A 14,729-nucleotide genomic window follows, 5' to 3' on the forward strand; every position below is an offset into this window, starting at 1 on the left:
CCCGGCAGACGCAGTTCGGACTTAGCACTTTTCGGCTGTGCCTGGCTGGCGGCCCACTCACTCGATCGCCATGTCTGTTTGCCACAGTTTTCCCGGTGGTGCCGCACCCGGGCTCGCCCCGGCAGACGCGTTTTTTTTTTTTCTTTCGCCCCGGCTGACGCAGTTTTCGCGCCGCCCCGGCTGACGCGGTTTCGTGCCGCCCCGGCAGACGCGGTTTTTTGCGCCGCCCCGGCTGACGCGGTTTTTGCCGCCCCGGCTGACGCAGTTCGGACTTAGCACTTTTCGGCTGTGCCTGGCTGGCGGCCCACTCACTCGATCGCCATGTCTGTTTGCCACAGTTTTCCCGGTGGTGCCGCACCCGGGCTCGCCCCGGCTGACGCAGTTTTCGCGCCGCCCCGGCTGACGCGGTTTCGTGCCGCCCCGGCAGACGCGGTTTTCGCGCCGCCCCGGCTGACGCGGTTTCGTGCCGCCCCGGCAGACGCAGTTCGGACTTAGCACTTTTCGGCTGTGCCTGGCTGGCGGCCCACTCACTCGATCGCCATGTCTGTTTGCCACAGTTTTCCCGGTGGTGCCGCACCCGGGCTCGCCCCGGCTGACGCAGTTTTCGCGCCGCCCCGGCTGACGCGGTTTCGTGCCGCCCCGGCAGACGCGGTTTTCGCGCCGCCCCGGCTGACGCGGTTTCGTGCCGCCCCGGCAGACGCAGTTCGGACTTAGCACTTTTCGGCTGTGCCTGGCTGGCGGCCCACTCACTCGATCGCCATGTCTGTTTGCCACAGTTTTCCCGGTGGTGCCGCACCCGGGCTCGCCCCGGCAGACGCGTTTTTTTTTTTCTTTCGCCCCGGCTGACGCAGTTTTCGCGCCGCCCCGGCTGACGCGGTTTCGTGCCGCCCCGGCAGACGCGGTTTTTTTGCACCGCCCCGGCTGACGCGGTTTTTGCCGCCCCGGCTGACGCAGTTCGGACTTGGCACTTTTTGGCTGAGCCTGGCTGGTGGCCCACTCACTCGATCGCCATGTCTGTTAGCCACAGTTTTCCCGGTGGTGCCGCACCCGGGCTCGCCCCGGCTGACGCAGTTTTCGCGCCGCCCCGGCAGACGCGGTTTTCGCGCCGCCCCGGCTGACGCGGTTTTTGCCGCCCCGGCTGACGCAGTTCGGACTTGGCACTTTTTGGGCTGAGCCTGGCTGGCGGCCCACTCACTCGATCGCCATGTCTGTTTGCCACAGTCTTCCCGGTGGTGCCGCACCCGGGCTCGCCCCGGCAGACGCGTTTTTTTTTTCTTTCGCCCCGGCAGACGTGGTTCCCCCCCCCCCTTTTCGCTCGCCCCGGCTGACGAGGTTTTCGCGCCGCCCCGGCTGACGCAGTTTTCGCGCCGCCCCGGCTGACGCGGTTTCGTGCCGCCCCGGCTGACGCGGTTTTCGCGCCGCCCCGGCTGACGCGGTTTTTGCGTCGCCCCGGCTGACACGGTTCGGACTTTGCACTTTTCGGCTGTGCCTGGCTGGCGGCCCACTCACTCGATCGCCATGTCTGTTTGCCACAGTTTTCCCGGTGGTGCCGCACCCGGGCTCGCCCCGGCTGACGCAGTTTTCGCGCCGCCCCGGCTGACGCGGTTTCGTGCCGCCCCGGCAGACGCGGTTTTCGCGCCGCCCCGGCTGACGCGGTTTCGTGCCGCCCCGGCAGACGCAGTTCGGACTTAGCACTTTTCGGCTGTGCCTGGCTGGCGGCCCACTCACTCGATCGCCATGTCTGTTTGCCACAGTTTTCCCGGTGGTGCCGCACCCGGGCTCGCCCCGGCTGACGCAGTTTTCGCGCCGCCCCGGCTGACGCGGTTTCGTGCCGCCCCGGCAGACGCGGTTTTCGCGCCGCCCCGGCTGACGCGGTTTCGTGCCGCCCCGGCAGACGCAGTTCGGACTTAGCACTTTTCGGCTGTGCCTGGCTGGCGGCCCACTCACTCGATCGCCATGTCTGTTTGCCACAGTTTTCCCGGTGGTGCCGCACCCGGGCTCGCCCCGGCAGACGCGTTTTTTTTTTTTTCTTTCGCCCCGGCTGACGCAGTTTTCGCGCCGCCCCGGCTGACGCGGTTTCGTGCCGCCCCGGCAGACGCGGTTTTTTGCGCCGCCCCGGCTGACGCGGTTTTTGCCGCCCCGGCTGACGCAGTTCGGACTTAGCACTTTTCGGCTGTGCCTGGCTGGCGGCCCACTCACTCGATCGCCATGTCTGTTTGCCACAGTTTTCCCGGTGGTGCCGCACCCGGGCTCGCCCCGGCTGACGCAGTTTTCGCGCCGCCCCGGCTGACGCGGTTTCGTGCCGCCCCGGCAGACGCGGTTTTCGCGCCGCCCCGGCTGACGCGGTTTCGTGCCGCCCCGGCAGACGCAGTTCGGACTTAGCACTTTTCGGCTGTGCCTGGCTGGCGGCCCACTCACTCGATCGCCATGTCTGTTTGCCACAGTTTTCCCGGTGGTGCCGCACCCGGGCTCGCCCCGGCTGACGCAGTTTTCGCGCCGCCCCGGCTGACGCGGTTTCGTGCCGCCCCGGCAGACGCGGTTTTCGCGCCGCCCCGGCTGACGCGGTTTCGTGCCGCCCCGGCAGACGCAGTTCGGACTTAGCACTTTTCGGCTGTGCCTGGCTGGCGGCCCACTCACTCGATCGCCATGTCTGTTTGCCACAGTTTTCCCGGTGGTGCCGCACCCGGGCTCGCCCCGGCAGACGCAGTTTTCGCGCCGCCCCGGCAGACGCGGTTTTCGCGCCGCCCCGGCTGACGCGGTTTTTGCCGCCCCGGCTGACGCAGTTCGGACTTGGCACTTTTTGGGCTGAGCCTGGCTGGCGGCCCACTCACTCGATCGCCATGTCTGTTTGCCACAGTCTTCCCGGTGGTGCCGCACCCGGGCTCGCCCCGGCAGACGCGTTTTTTTTTCTTTCGCCCCGGCAGACGTGGTTCCCCCCCCCCCCTTTTCGCTCGCCCCGGCTGACGAGGTTTTCGCGCCGCCCCGGCTGACGCAGTTTTCGCGCCGCCCCGGCTGACGCGGTTTCGTGCCGCCCCGGCTGACGCGGTTTTCGCGCCGCCCCGGCTGACGCGGTTTTTGCGTCGCCCCGGCTGACACGGTTCGGACTTTGCACTTTTCGGCTGTGCCTGGCTGGCGGCCCACTCACTCGATCGCCATGTCTGTTTGCCACAGTTTTCCCGGTGGTGCCGCACCCGGGCTTGCCCCGGCAGACGCGTTTTTTTTTTTTCTTTTCGCCCCGGCTGACGCAGTTTTCGCCCCGCCCCGGCTGACGCGGTTTCGTGCCGCCCCGGCAGACGCGGTTTTTTGCGCCGCCCCGGCTGACGCGGTTTTTGCCGCCCCGGCTGACGCAGTTCGGACTTTGCACTTTTTGGCTGAGCCTGGCTGGCGGCCCACTCACTCGATCGCCATGTCTGTTTGCCACAGTTTTCCCGGTGGTGCCGCACCCGGGCTCGCCCCGGCAGACGCGTTTTTTTTTTTCCTTCGCCCCGGCAGACGTGGTTCCCCCCCCCCCCTCCGTCTTTCTTTTTGTTTTTTTTTTCGCCGCGGCTGAAGTGGATTTTTCGGTGCCTCGACGCCCCGGTAGTCGCGGTTTTTCCGTTTCCGCACGGCCCCGGCTGACGCTGCTCGGTCACAGTCGCCTTTTGTGAGGATTGCAGACTTCTTGAGCGCGGGTGTTTTTTTTTTGTTGTTGTTGTTGTTTTATTACGCATTCGCTCCAGCAGACGCTGTTTAGACTTTTTGTTTCCTCTTTTATCCTGCGACGAGGTGACGAGGTTTATTCGGTGCCCCGCCGCCCCGGCTGAAGTGATTTTTCCTGTCCCGTGCCGCCCCGGCTGACGCGGTTGGGACTTCGCGTTTGTTCGGCCGCCACGGGTTTTGGCGCACTCGCTCGGTTGCTTGTTGTTGCCACTTGTTGCGAACCCAGGTTTCTTGAGCGAGCGCGGGCGTTTTTTCTTCCTTTCTTTCTTTGTTCTATGTGTTAGCGAATCGGCCTTTAATATCACACGAGGACTCACAACCAACAATTTTCAGTTTGAAGTGTAAAAAATCTGCAGGTGTTGACGTAACTGACTTGCCCCGTACCCTTGAGTACATCCATGAAGTTCTCGTAGTACTACTAAATCGCATTATTCCAAGTGGAGAAATTCCCATAAACTTGCAAACCTCTACACGAAAATCGGTGCGCGTGATAAAGTTGAAAATTATCGTCCGATATCAAATGTGCCTTCTATAACACAAATTCTAGGAAAAAAAAAAAAAAACACTTGTTCGCCGTTCTCTGCGCCGTGACTGGCAGCACTCCGGCGAAGCGAAACGGGGTCGATTCGAGCACGATATCGGCGTCTTTCGACGTGCTCGCCGGCGACCGTCGCACGAGTACGTCGCACGAGCGCGTCTGCCGGGGCGCCGTTTGCGAAGCCGACGCAAAAGTGGGAACCGCCGCTCGGATGATCGCCGCTTTCGGCAGAGTGAGTGTTGGCACTCCGGGGAAGCGAAACAGCGTGAATGCGCCCACGAAATCGGCGTATTTTGAAGTGCCCGCCGGCGACCGTCGCACGAGTACGGTAAACCGCGTCAGCCGGGGCGTAGTTCGGGACGCCGACGAAAAAGTGGGAAGCGCAACTCGGATCTTCGCCGTTTTTGCAGGAGTGAGTGGCGGCCCTCCTGCGAGACCAAGAAGCATCGATTCGTGCACGAATTCGGCGCCTTTCGACGTGATCGCCGGCGACCGTCGCTCGAGTAGGGCAAACCGCGTCTGCCGGGGCGGGCTTCGGGACGCCGATGCGAAAGTGGGAAACGCTGCTCGGATGTTCGCCGTTTTTGGCCGAGTGAGTGCTGGCACTCGGGCGAAGCCAAACGGGGCCGATTACGGCACGATATCGGCGTCTTTCGACGTGCCCGGCGGCGACCGTCGCACGAGTACGGTAAACCGCGTCAGCCCGGGCGGAGTTCGGGACGCCGATGCGAAAGTGGAGAACGCCGCTCGGATCTTCGCCGTTTTTGGAGGAGTGAGTGGCGGCACTCCGGAGAAGCCAAGGAGCGCCAATTAGCGCACGATATCGGCGTCTTTCGACGCGCTCGCCGGCGACCGTCGAACGAGTAGGGCAAACCGCGTCTGCCGGGGCGGGGTTTACGACGCCGACGCAAAAGTGGGAACCGCCGCTCGGATGTTGGCCGTTTTTGGCAGAGTGAGTGCTGGCACACCGGCGACGCGAAAGAGCGCGAAAGCGCCCACGAAAGTGGCGTATTTGGACGTGCTTGACGGCGACCGCTGCAGGAGTACGAAAAACCACGTCAGCCGGGGCGAGCGACCCACGGCGGTCTGGGTGCTTATCGCTGCTATTATAGGGGCACCCCGGCAGACGCAGAAAAAAAAAATTTTTTTTCGACCTTCTTTTTTGCTGGTCGAGCTCGGGTAACCCAGGTCGCAATGGGAGCCGCGCACGAAAGCGGCGTCGCGAGACGCGTTCGCGGTCGCTAGTCGCACGAGCTCGGCAACCGCGTCAGCCGGCGCGGAGTTCGGGATGCCGACGGCTAAGTGGGTACCGCTGCTCGGATGTTCGCCGTTTTTGGCCGAGTGAGTGCTGGCACTCCGGCGAAGCGAAACGGGGCCGATTCGGGCACGATATCGGCGTATTTCGACGTGCTCGCCGGCGACCGTCGCACGAGTACGGCAAAGCGCGTCTGCCGGGGCGAGGTTTGCGATGCCGACGAAAAAGTGGGAAGCGCCGCTCGGATCTTCGCCGTTTTTGCAGGAGTGAGTGGCGGCCCTCCTGCGAGACCAAGAAGCATCGACTCGCGCACGATATCGGTGTCTTTCGACGTGCCCGCCGGCCACCGCCGCACGAGTACGGCAAACCGCGTATGCCGGGGCGGGGTTGGCGACGCCGACGCAAAAGTGGGAACCGCCACTAGGATGTTCGCCGTTTTTGGCAGAGTGAGTGCTGGCACACCGGCGACGCGAAAGAGCGCGAAAGCGCCCACGAAAGTGGCGTATTTGGACGTGCTTGACGGCGACCGCTGCAGGAGTACGAAAAACCACGTCAGCCGGGGCGAGCGACCCACGGCGGTCTGGGTGCTTATCGCTGCTATTATAGGGGCACCCCGGCAGACGCAGAAAAAAAAAATTTTTTTTCGACCTTCTTTTTTGCTGGTCGAGCTCGGGTAACCCAGGTCGCAATGGGAGCCGCGCACGAAAGCGGCGTCGCGAGACGCGTTCGCGGTCGCTAGTCGCACGAGCTCGGCAACCGCGTCAGCCGGCGCGGAGTTCGGGATGCCGACGGCTAAGTGGGTACCGCTGCTCGGATGTTCGCCGTTTTTGGCCGAGTGAGTGCTGGCACTCCGGCGAAGCGAAACGGGGCCGATTCGGGCACGATATCGGCGTATTTCGACGTGCTCGCCGGCGACCGTCGCACGAGTACGGCAAAGCGCGTCTGCCGGGGCGAGGTTTGCGATGCCGACGAAAAAGTGGGAAGCGCCGCTCGGATCTTCGCCGTTTTTGCAGGAGTGAGTGGCGGCCCTCCTGCGAGACCAAGAAGCATCGACTCGCGCACGATATCGGTGTCTTTCGACGTGCCCGCCGGCCACCGCCGCACGAGTACGGCAAACCGCGTATGCCGGGGCGGGGTTGGCGACGCCGACGCAAAAGTGGGAACCGCCACTAGGATGTTCGCCGTTTTTGGCAGAGTGAGTGCTGGCACTCCGGCGAAGCGAAAGAGCGCGAATGCGCCCACGAAAGTGGCGTGTTTGGACGTGCTTGACGACGACCACCGCAGGAAAACGAAAAACCACGTCAGCCGGGGCGAGCGACCCATGGCGGTCTGGGTGCTTATCGCTGCTATTATAGGGGCACCCCGGCAGACGCAAAAAAAAAAAAAATTTTTTTTCGACATTCTTTCTTGCTCGTCGACCTCGGGTGACCCAGGTCGCAGTGGGAGCCGCGCACGAAAGCGGCGTCGCGAGACGGCTTCGCGGTCGCTAGTCGCACGAGCTCGGCAACCGCGTCTGCCGGGGCGGAGTTCGGGACGCCGACGGCTAAGTGGGAACCGCCGCTCGGATGTTCGCCGTTTGTGGCCGAGTGAGTGCTGGCACTCCGGCGAAGCCAAACGGGGCCGATTCCGGCACGATATCGGCGTCTTTCTACGTGCTCGCCGGCGACCGTCGCACGAGTACGGCAAAGTGCGTCTGCCGGGGCGGGGTTTGCGACGCGTACGCAATAGTGAGAACCGTCGCTCGGATGTTCGTCGTCTTTCGCCGAGCCAGTGCTGGCACTCCGGCGAAGCCGAACGGAGCCGATTCGGGCACGATATCGGCGTCTTTCCACGTGCTCGCCGGCGACCGTCGCACGAGTACGGTAAACCGCGTCAGCCGGGGCGGAGTTCGGGACGCCGATGCGAAAGTGGGAAGCGCCGCTCGGATCTTCGCCGTTTTTGGAGGAGTCAGTGGCGGCACTCCGGTGAAGCCAAGGTGCGCCAATTCGCGCACGATATCGGCGTCTTTCGACGTGCCCGCCGGCCACCGTCGCACGAGTACGGCAAACCTCGTCTGCCGGGGCGGGGTTTGCGACGCCGACGCAAAAGTGGGAACCGCCGCTCGGATGTTCGCCGTTTTTGGCAGAGTGAGTGCTGGCACTCCGGCGAAGCGAAAGAGCGTGAATGCGCCCACGAAAGTAGCGTATTTGGACGTGCTTGACGGCGACCGCCGCAGGAGTACGAAAAACCACGTCAGCCGGGGCGAGCGACCCACGGCGGTCTGGGTGCTTATCGCTGCTATTATAGGGGCACCCCGGCAGACGCAGAAAGAAAAAAAAAAAAAAAATGGGGACATGGCGTGCGTCACCGTGCGGCTTCGCAGCGTTGCCGAAGTCGCCGAGCCCTTCGACTGAGCCGAACGGCGGACAGGGAACGTTGGTCGGCCGTTCTAACCTGTCGGTGCCACGCCGAGACGTCGTTAAGGAAAACCGCGTCGTGGGCCTCTACGACGCCGTCGAGTCGTTGTACGTTTGGTGTCCAGCGTGTCGGCGGCGAGTAGCGGACACGTCGTTCACGACTTCGGTCTTTCGCAGTCGACGCGAACTTGCGGAGAGTCGTGGTGCCTCACGTTTTCGGCAGAAACCGCGGCGGAATTTTCCCGTGCGTGCGCGCACGACCTCGGTGCTGTGCCGTCAGCGTAGTGTTGCACAAACTCGTGGCCTACCCAAGGTGCGGTACGTTTGCGGCCGTATCCTCGGTGGGAATTTCGTGAGTAGGGTCGCAAATTCTACGACCTCGGCGGGTTTGAGAGCGACGTAGACTTGTGGCACGCTCAACGTGCCACACGTTTCGGGGCACACCCGCGGTGAAATTTTCTCGAGTACGCTCGTATTAGTGCCCAAGGAGGTCTGGGTACTTATCGCTGCTATTATGTGGGGGTTCTCGTGAGCGGCGTACGCGAAAGCGACCGGGTGTCTGATATGCGGCGGGCTTCGGCCTCGTCAAGCGTGTCCTCGGGTCTGCTCCAGGGGAATCCACGGCAGTCGTCTGCAGCCTCATCCGCTTGATGCGTTAGGGGCTGGTTGTCGGACGGTGCCGTTTTACCACGATATCGAGGTGTGTTCCGTGTCGTCCTCGGGCGATTCAGATGCGAAAGCGCCGAAGACGCGGGCGTGACCCGTCGTCTGGCGGCTTTGCAGTCTCGGCTCCGTTGCTAGTTCCGGCCGGTCCACCGACAGTGCAGCGGGCTTGGGCAACCCGCACGGCGCGACCGAGTCGATGCAACGAAAAAGAGCGAGCATGAACGTGCTTCTTGCCGCACGGCTCCCACTCGTCTTTCGGGAAGGTTGTGCCGTAGCGAGCTCGAACGCCGTCATCTCGGAGTGCAAAATAAGCGTGTTGGGGCGCCTGAAGGTGGCCTCCGCCGCACACAGACTGCGTCCGGCCCGCCGAAGGCGAGGACGGACGCGCAGTCGAACGATTACCTGGTTGATCCTGCCAGTAATCATATGCTTGTCTCAAAGATTAAGCCATGCATGTCTAAGTACATGCGAAATAAGGCGAAACCGCGAATGGCTCATTAAATCAGTTATGGTTCCTTAGATCGTTTCTTCCTACTTGGATAACTGTGGCAATTCTAGAGCTAATACATGCAGTGAGCCTGGAGCCCTTTGGGTAACGGGTGCTTTTATTAGACCAAGATCGATCGGGTTTCGGCCCGTATTGTGTGGTGACTCTGGATAACTTTGTGCTGATCGCATGGCCACGAGCCGGCGACGTTTCTTTCAAGTGTCTGCCTTATCAACTTTCGATGGTAGGTTACTTGCTTACCATGGTTGTTACGGGTAACGGAGAATCAGGGTTCGATTCCGGAGAGGGAGCCTGAGAAACGGCTACCACATCCAAGGAAGGCAGCAGGCGCGCAAATTACCCACTCCCGGCACGGGGAGGTAGTGACGAAAAATAACAATACGGGACTCTTTTGAGGCCCCGTAATTGAAATGAGTACACTCTAAATCCTTTAACGAGGATCAATTGGAGGGCAAGTCTGGTGCCAGCAGCCGCGGTAATTCCAGCTCCAATAGCGTATACTAAAGCTGCTGCGGTTAAAAAGCTCGTAGTTGGATCTCAGTTCCAGACGAGTAGTGCATCTACCCGATGCGACGGCTCGGACTGAACATCATGCCGGTTCTTTCTTGGTGCACTTCATTGTGTGCCTCGAGATGGCCGGTGCTTTTACTTTGAAAAAATTAGAGTGCTCAACGCAGGCGAGTCGCCTGAATAAACTTGCATGGAATAATAGAACAAGACCTCGTTTCTGTTCTGTTGGTTTTTGGAATACGAGGTAATGATTAAGAGGGACGGACGGGGGCATTCGTATTGCGGCGCTAGAGGTGAAATTCTTGGACCGTCGCAAGACGAACTACTGCGAAAGCATTTGCCAAGAATGTTTTCATTGATCAAGAACGAAAGTCAGAGGTTCGAAGGCGATCAGATACCGCCCTAGTTCTGACCATAAACGATGCCAACCAGCGATCCGCCTGAGTTACTCAAATGACTCGGCGGGCAGCTTCCGGGAAACCAAAGTATTTGGGTTCCGGGGGAAGTATGGTTGCAAAGCTGAAACTTAAAGGAATTGACGGAAGGGCACCACCAGGAGTGGAGCCTGCGGCTTAATTTGACTCAACACGGGAAAACTTACCCGGCCCGGACACTGGGAGGATTGACAGATTGAGAGCTCTTTCTTGATTCGGTGGATGGTGGTGCATGGCCGTTCTTAGTTGGTGGAGCGATTTGTCTGGTTAATTCCGATAACGAACGAGACTCTAGCCTATTAAATAGGTGCGGGGTTCCCAGCACCTTACAACCTTCTTAGAGGGACAAGCGGCTCCTAGCCGCACGAAACAGAGCAATAACAGGTCTGTGATGCCCTTAGATGTCCGGGGCCGCACGCGCGCTACACTGAAGGAAGCAGCGGTGTCTTTATCCCTGTCTGAAAAGACTGGGTAACCCGTGGAACTTCTTTCGTGATTGGGATAGGGGCTTGCAATTGTTCCCTTGAACGAGGAATTCCAGTAAGCGCGAGTCATAAGCTCGCGTTGATTACGTCCCTGCCCTTTGTACACACCGCCCGTCGCTACTACCGATTGAATGATTTAGTGAGGTCTTCGGACCGATGTCCGGCGCGGCCTTCGGTTGCGCCGGTCTGTTGGAAAGATGACCAAACTTGATCATTTAGAGGAAGTAAAAGTCGTAACAAGGTTTCCGTAGGTGAACCTGCGGAAGGATCATTAACGGATTGTGAAGGGTGAGCGCCTCAGCTGCGTCTGCGCCCGACACTTTCTGCCGCTGACCCCGTTTGGACGCGGGGTCGGCTTTTCCCCACGGGGCTGCCTGAATGTGGAGCGGCACCCCGTGACAAATTGTTGCGCCCAGCGGACGCCAACACCGCGACCTTGGACGGTCGGCCAGGTGGCGGACGCGGGTACAAACGGCGCAACGCACTCATAGGTCGGCTTTCGACCCGCCACTGCACCGTGGCTCGAAGCGCTCGAAATGCGCGACCCGACCGCTGCGGGACCGCCTAGTACTGTAAACAGGAGCGGCGGAGCGCGAACGGCGAGTCGTGGTTACGTCGGTAGAAGGCGAGGCTGCGCGTTCCCGAAACGCCAGCCGAGTGCCCTCCCGACCGTTCGAGCGTGCAAGAACGAGACCCGACAATCGCGCGGCGACTGCCAAGTACGAGAGGAACGGCACAAGCGTCGGCGGTCGGTCAAGGAACTGGCGATGTGACGGGTCCGCTGTGCACCAGTGCATACCGTCCCGCCGTCCGCGGCAAGCGCCTCCGCGTCCTCGGGTGACGGAGGCTGCCGGTCGGTTCTTGCAGGCGAGGGATCTCGCTGGCACCGGTTCGCGTTGACGCGCGGCCGGTCATGGCACGGCGATGCGACGGCCGAGGTGCGCAGTACTCGATGGAGGAACCGCACGCTCCGATGACCGTCCCGCCCTCCGCGGCGTATGCGTACCGACCGTAATGGTTGCAGCAGCGCCGGCCGGCTTTTGAATTCGCCACACGAAACACGGTGCGAGATCGCGGTTAGGGGAGCGTCGACGTTGCCAGGCGTTTTGCTTGCTGCCGAGGGAAAGGCGGCACGGCCACGTCGCGCTCGTCGCGATTAGCGGGTCTGCGCGCTTTGGGAAGGTGCCGCAACGACTTGCCGAAAGAGGAAGCACGGAAGAACGAGGGACTTGGACGTCCCGACAATTGAACGCACTTGCGGCCAGGCCCTTGCTGGCTTCGTTCTTCCGCCTCGAGTAGGCTCGTACGCGGCTCCGGCGCCGAAAGTGGTCCTTGGCACCGACTTCGGTGGACGTGGGAAGTGCCGCGCAAGTACGGCGCGCCTGGCTCCACCTGTTGGCTAAAGTAGGCAGCCGGATCGGCATTTTGGTGTGCGGTGCAAACCGTGGATGCGAAAAAAGCTTGTGCGATTTCGTGGAACAAAAAGCGGGGGTCCCCCTTTTTATGCGGAGGAGACCGACCCGCCTGCCGTGGTGAACCGCGACGCCACGGTAAAAACGGGAGAGGCTTGTCGATGGGACCGTGCATCCCGCGCTCCACGGAGGCCGGGAGGCGGCCGCCCGAGGAAATGTGTAGCCGTCGAGGCCCGCATCTGCGTGCACTCTTATCCAAATGGGTGTACCGCAGGCATTTTCTGGTTAGGCGGGCCAATGAGAGCGAGCACACAACGATACCTACGGGTCCGGCTTGGAGAACCGGCTTCGACGCCTCCCGAGTATTTATAGAGGGGTGGACCACGAAAGCACTCGCAAGTAGCGAAAGCGAAACGCCGTCCGAAACACACCGTTTGCTCGATTTGCGGCAGCCGAAAAAGGCGCGGCAGAGTTTTGGAGTCCAAGCGTGCGCTGAAAAGCGCCCCTTCTTGGCCACTGTTTGGCCGAGTGCCAGAAACGTTTGGTTTTGACTGTACGGAATTGAACAAACACTTTTTCACGACTCTAAGCGGTGGATCACTCGGTTCTCGGGTCGATGAAGAACGCAGCCAGCTGCGAGACTTGGTGTGAATTGCAGGACACACTGAGCACTGATTCTTTGAACGCACATTGCGGCCTTGGGTCTTCCCTTGGCTTCGTCTGTCTGAGGGTCGGATCACATATCAAGAGAGCCTTCGGCGCACAAGGGAACGTGAGCCGTCGACTCGTTTTGACCGCGTCGGCAACACGGACAGCACGCTGAACACCTCACAGCGAGCGCCAACAGCGGCCACTCAAGGGCGAGACGGTGGCGACCGTCGTGCCAGAGCCCAACCGAAACGGGGGCGACCGACTGCATTGAGGATGTGGCACCTCGTTGAGACCGCCGCAGGACTTCGAGTCGGAAGGAAGCCTGCAGGGAAAGTGCGGTCGAGGTTGCGTACTCCTCTCTGCGACCGGGCGCGCAAGAGCTGCGAGAGCCACGGACGCGCAACTTTAACGCACGGTAAACACGAGGAGCGAAAGCCGGCCAGCAAAGCTTCTCCAGCCGTGCGCAAAGTGCGCGAGATCGCAGCCTTGCGTTGCGCTTGTTGCCCTCGAAGTAAGCAGGGTGTCCCGTAGACCGGGCGCTCGAACACGCTGCGGGGCCGTGCCTCCTCCAGGCTTTGCCGCGCGAACAGGGAACGTTCGCGCGCAAAGCGCAGGGAGGTGAGGAGGCTGCGCCCGACGTTTGCGGTTCGCTGCGTACGCGGTTGATGCGGAGAGCACGGCGCGACGACTTGCCGCGAAGCGGAAAAAGTCTCCCGCACGAGTTGGCGAAACGTTGGCGAAGCTTAAGGCGTTCTCGTCGTAGTCCGCCGTCGGTCTAAGTGCTTCGCAGTTCCCGTCCCGTTCAAAAAACTGGGCCACTCCAGTTGGGGCGGGGGGCGACGCTACACGAGACGATGCCTCTCGCCAGGCTGCGTGGCTGCCCTTGCGGCGGCGGCGACTGGCCTCGGCGGTGTTTGGGCTTTCGACACGGTCGTTTATCACGCAACTGCTCGGACGACGCACGCGCGCAGCGGAATGCCGCTTGCCAGCCTTGTGAAGATGTGACCCTGTACAGGGTTGCGGGCGCACTTGGTAGGGCGTCGTACTCGGTTCGCGATGGGTTTACGAACGTGTCCCGTCACTTCCACGTCACACCGGTTGTGCGCCGCACGCGTGCAGCGGGGAAGCCGATTGCCAGCCTTGTGAAGAAGTGGCCCTGTACAGGGTTGCGGGCGCACTTGGTAGGGCGAGCGCACGCGGTCGTGCAGGAAGTTGATGGAAGCGAATGTATCCGCTGTCGACCTCAGATCAGGCGAGACAACCCGCTGAATTTAAGCATATCACTAAGCGGAGGAAAAGAAACCAACAGGGATTCCCCGAGTAGCTGCGAGCGAAACGGGACCGAGCCCAGCACCGAATCCCCGTCCTTGCAGGCGGTCGGGAAATGTGGTGTATGGGAGGCGACGTTCTCGGGTGTTTGCGACGGTGCAAGTCCCCCTGACAGGGGCTTGTCCCAGAGTGGGTGCCAGGCCCGTCTCCGCCGTTGCGCGCCCGGATGGAGCCTCCCGTGAGTCGGGTTGCTTGAGAGTGCAGCCCTAAGTGGGTGGTAAACTCCATCTAAGGCTAAATACGACCGAGAGACCGATAGTTCACAAGTACCGTGAGGGAAAGTTGAAAAGAACTTTGAAGAGAGAGTTCAAGAGTACGTGAAACCGCTTAGAGTAAAACGGTGGGCCCTCGAAGCTCGAAAGCGGTGGGATTCAGTCTCCGGACGATCGCGGAGCCGGCGGCGTCAGGTAAACGGTCCCCTTCGGGGGACTGTTCGGCTGCTGGCACGCAGACGCGGTCTCCGGGGTGCGCACTTCCCACCGCCGGTAGGACGCCGCGACGGACGCGGGTCAAAGGGAACAAGCACGACTTTGAGTCCGGCAGTGGAGGTGACCTGCCCGTCTCTTCGGAGACGGCACGCGGGAGTTATACCACGCCGTGCACGAAAAGTTCGTCACCCCGTCCAGGCCCCATGGGCTTCTCCCGGTTGTCGGGAGGCCCGAACGATGACGCCCTCCGGAAACGGAGCGGAGAACCCGCTGGGCAAGCTTGTCGTCTCCTGCTGTCCGGGTTGGTCCCGCGGCGGCGGGTTGGCCGGCGAGAAGCCTCTGCGAGCGGGGCTATTCTCCCGCGGAGGCGCTATCGTGGTTTGCGGCGAGTAGGTCGGTAACCCACCCGACCCGTCTT

The 14,729-nt window shown here is 61.7% G+C and overlaps 2 non-coding genes across 2 annotated transcripts; both read left to right on the forward strand.

The window, feature by feature from the left end:
- The first annotated feature begins 8,953 nt into the window (after positions 1-8,953).
- Positions 8,954-10,765, forward strand: LOC142795375 (small subunit ribosomal RNA). The gene has a single exon (XR_012892982.1). It is a non-coding gene; the product is annotated as a small subunit ribosomal RNA (ribosomal RNA).
- Positions 10,766-12,484: 1,719 nt separating this feature from the next.
- LOC142795373 (5.8S ribosomal RNA) lies at positions 12,485-12,637 on the forward strand. Its single transcript, XR_012892980.1, has one exon. It is a non-coding gene; the product is annotated as a 5.8S ribosomal RNA (ribosomal RNA).
- Positions 12,638-14,729: the final 2,092 nt, after the last annotated feature.

The sequence above is a fragment of the Rhipicephalus microplus genome, unplaced genomic scaffold (assembly GCF_043290135.1).
Source record: "Rhipicephalus microplus isolate Deutch F79 unplaced genomic scaffold, USDA_Rmic scaffold_638, whole genome shotgun sequence".
In the NCBI taxonomy this organism is placed as follows: domain Eukaryota; kingdom Metazoa; phylum Arthropoda; class Arachnida; order Ixodida; family Ixodidae; genus Rhipicephalus; species Rhipicephalus microplus.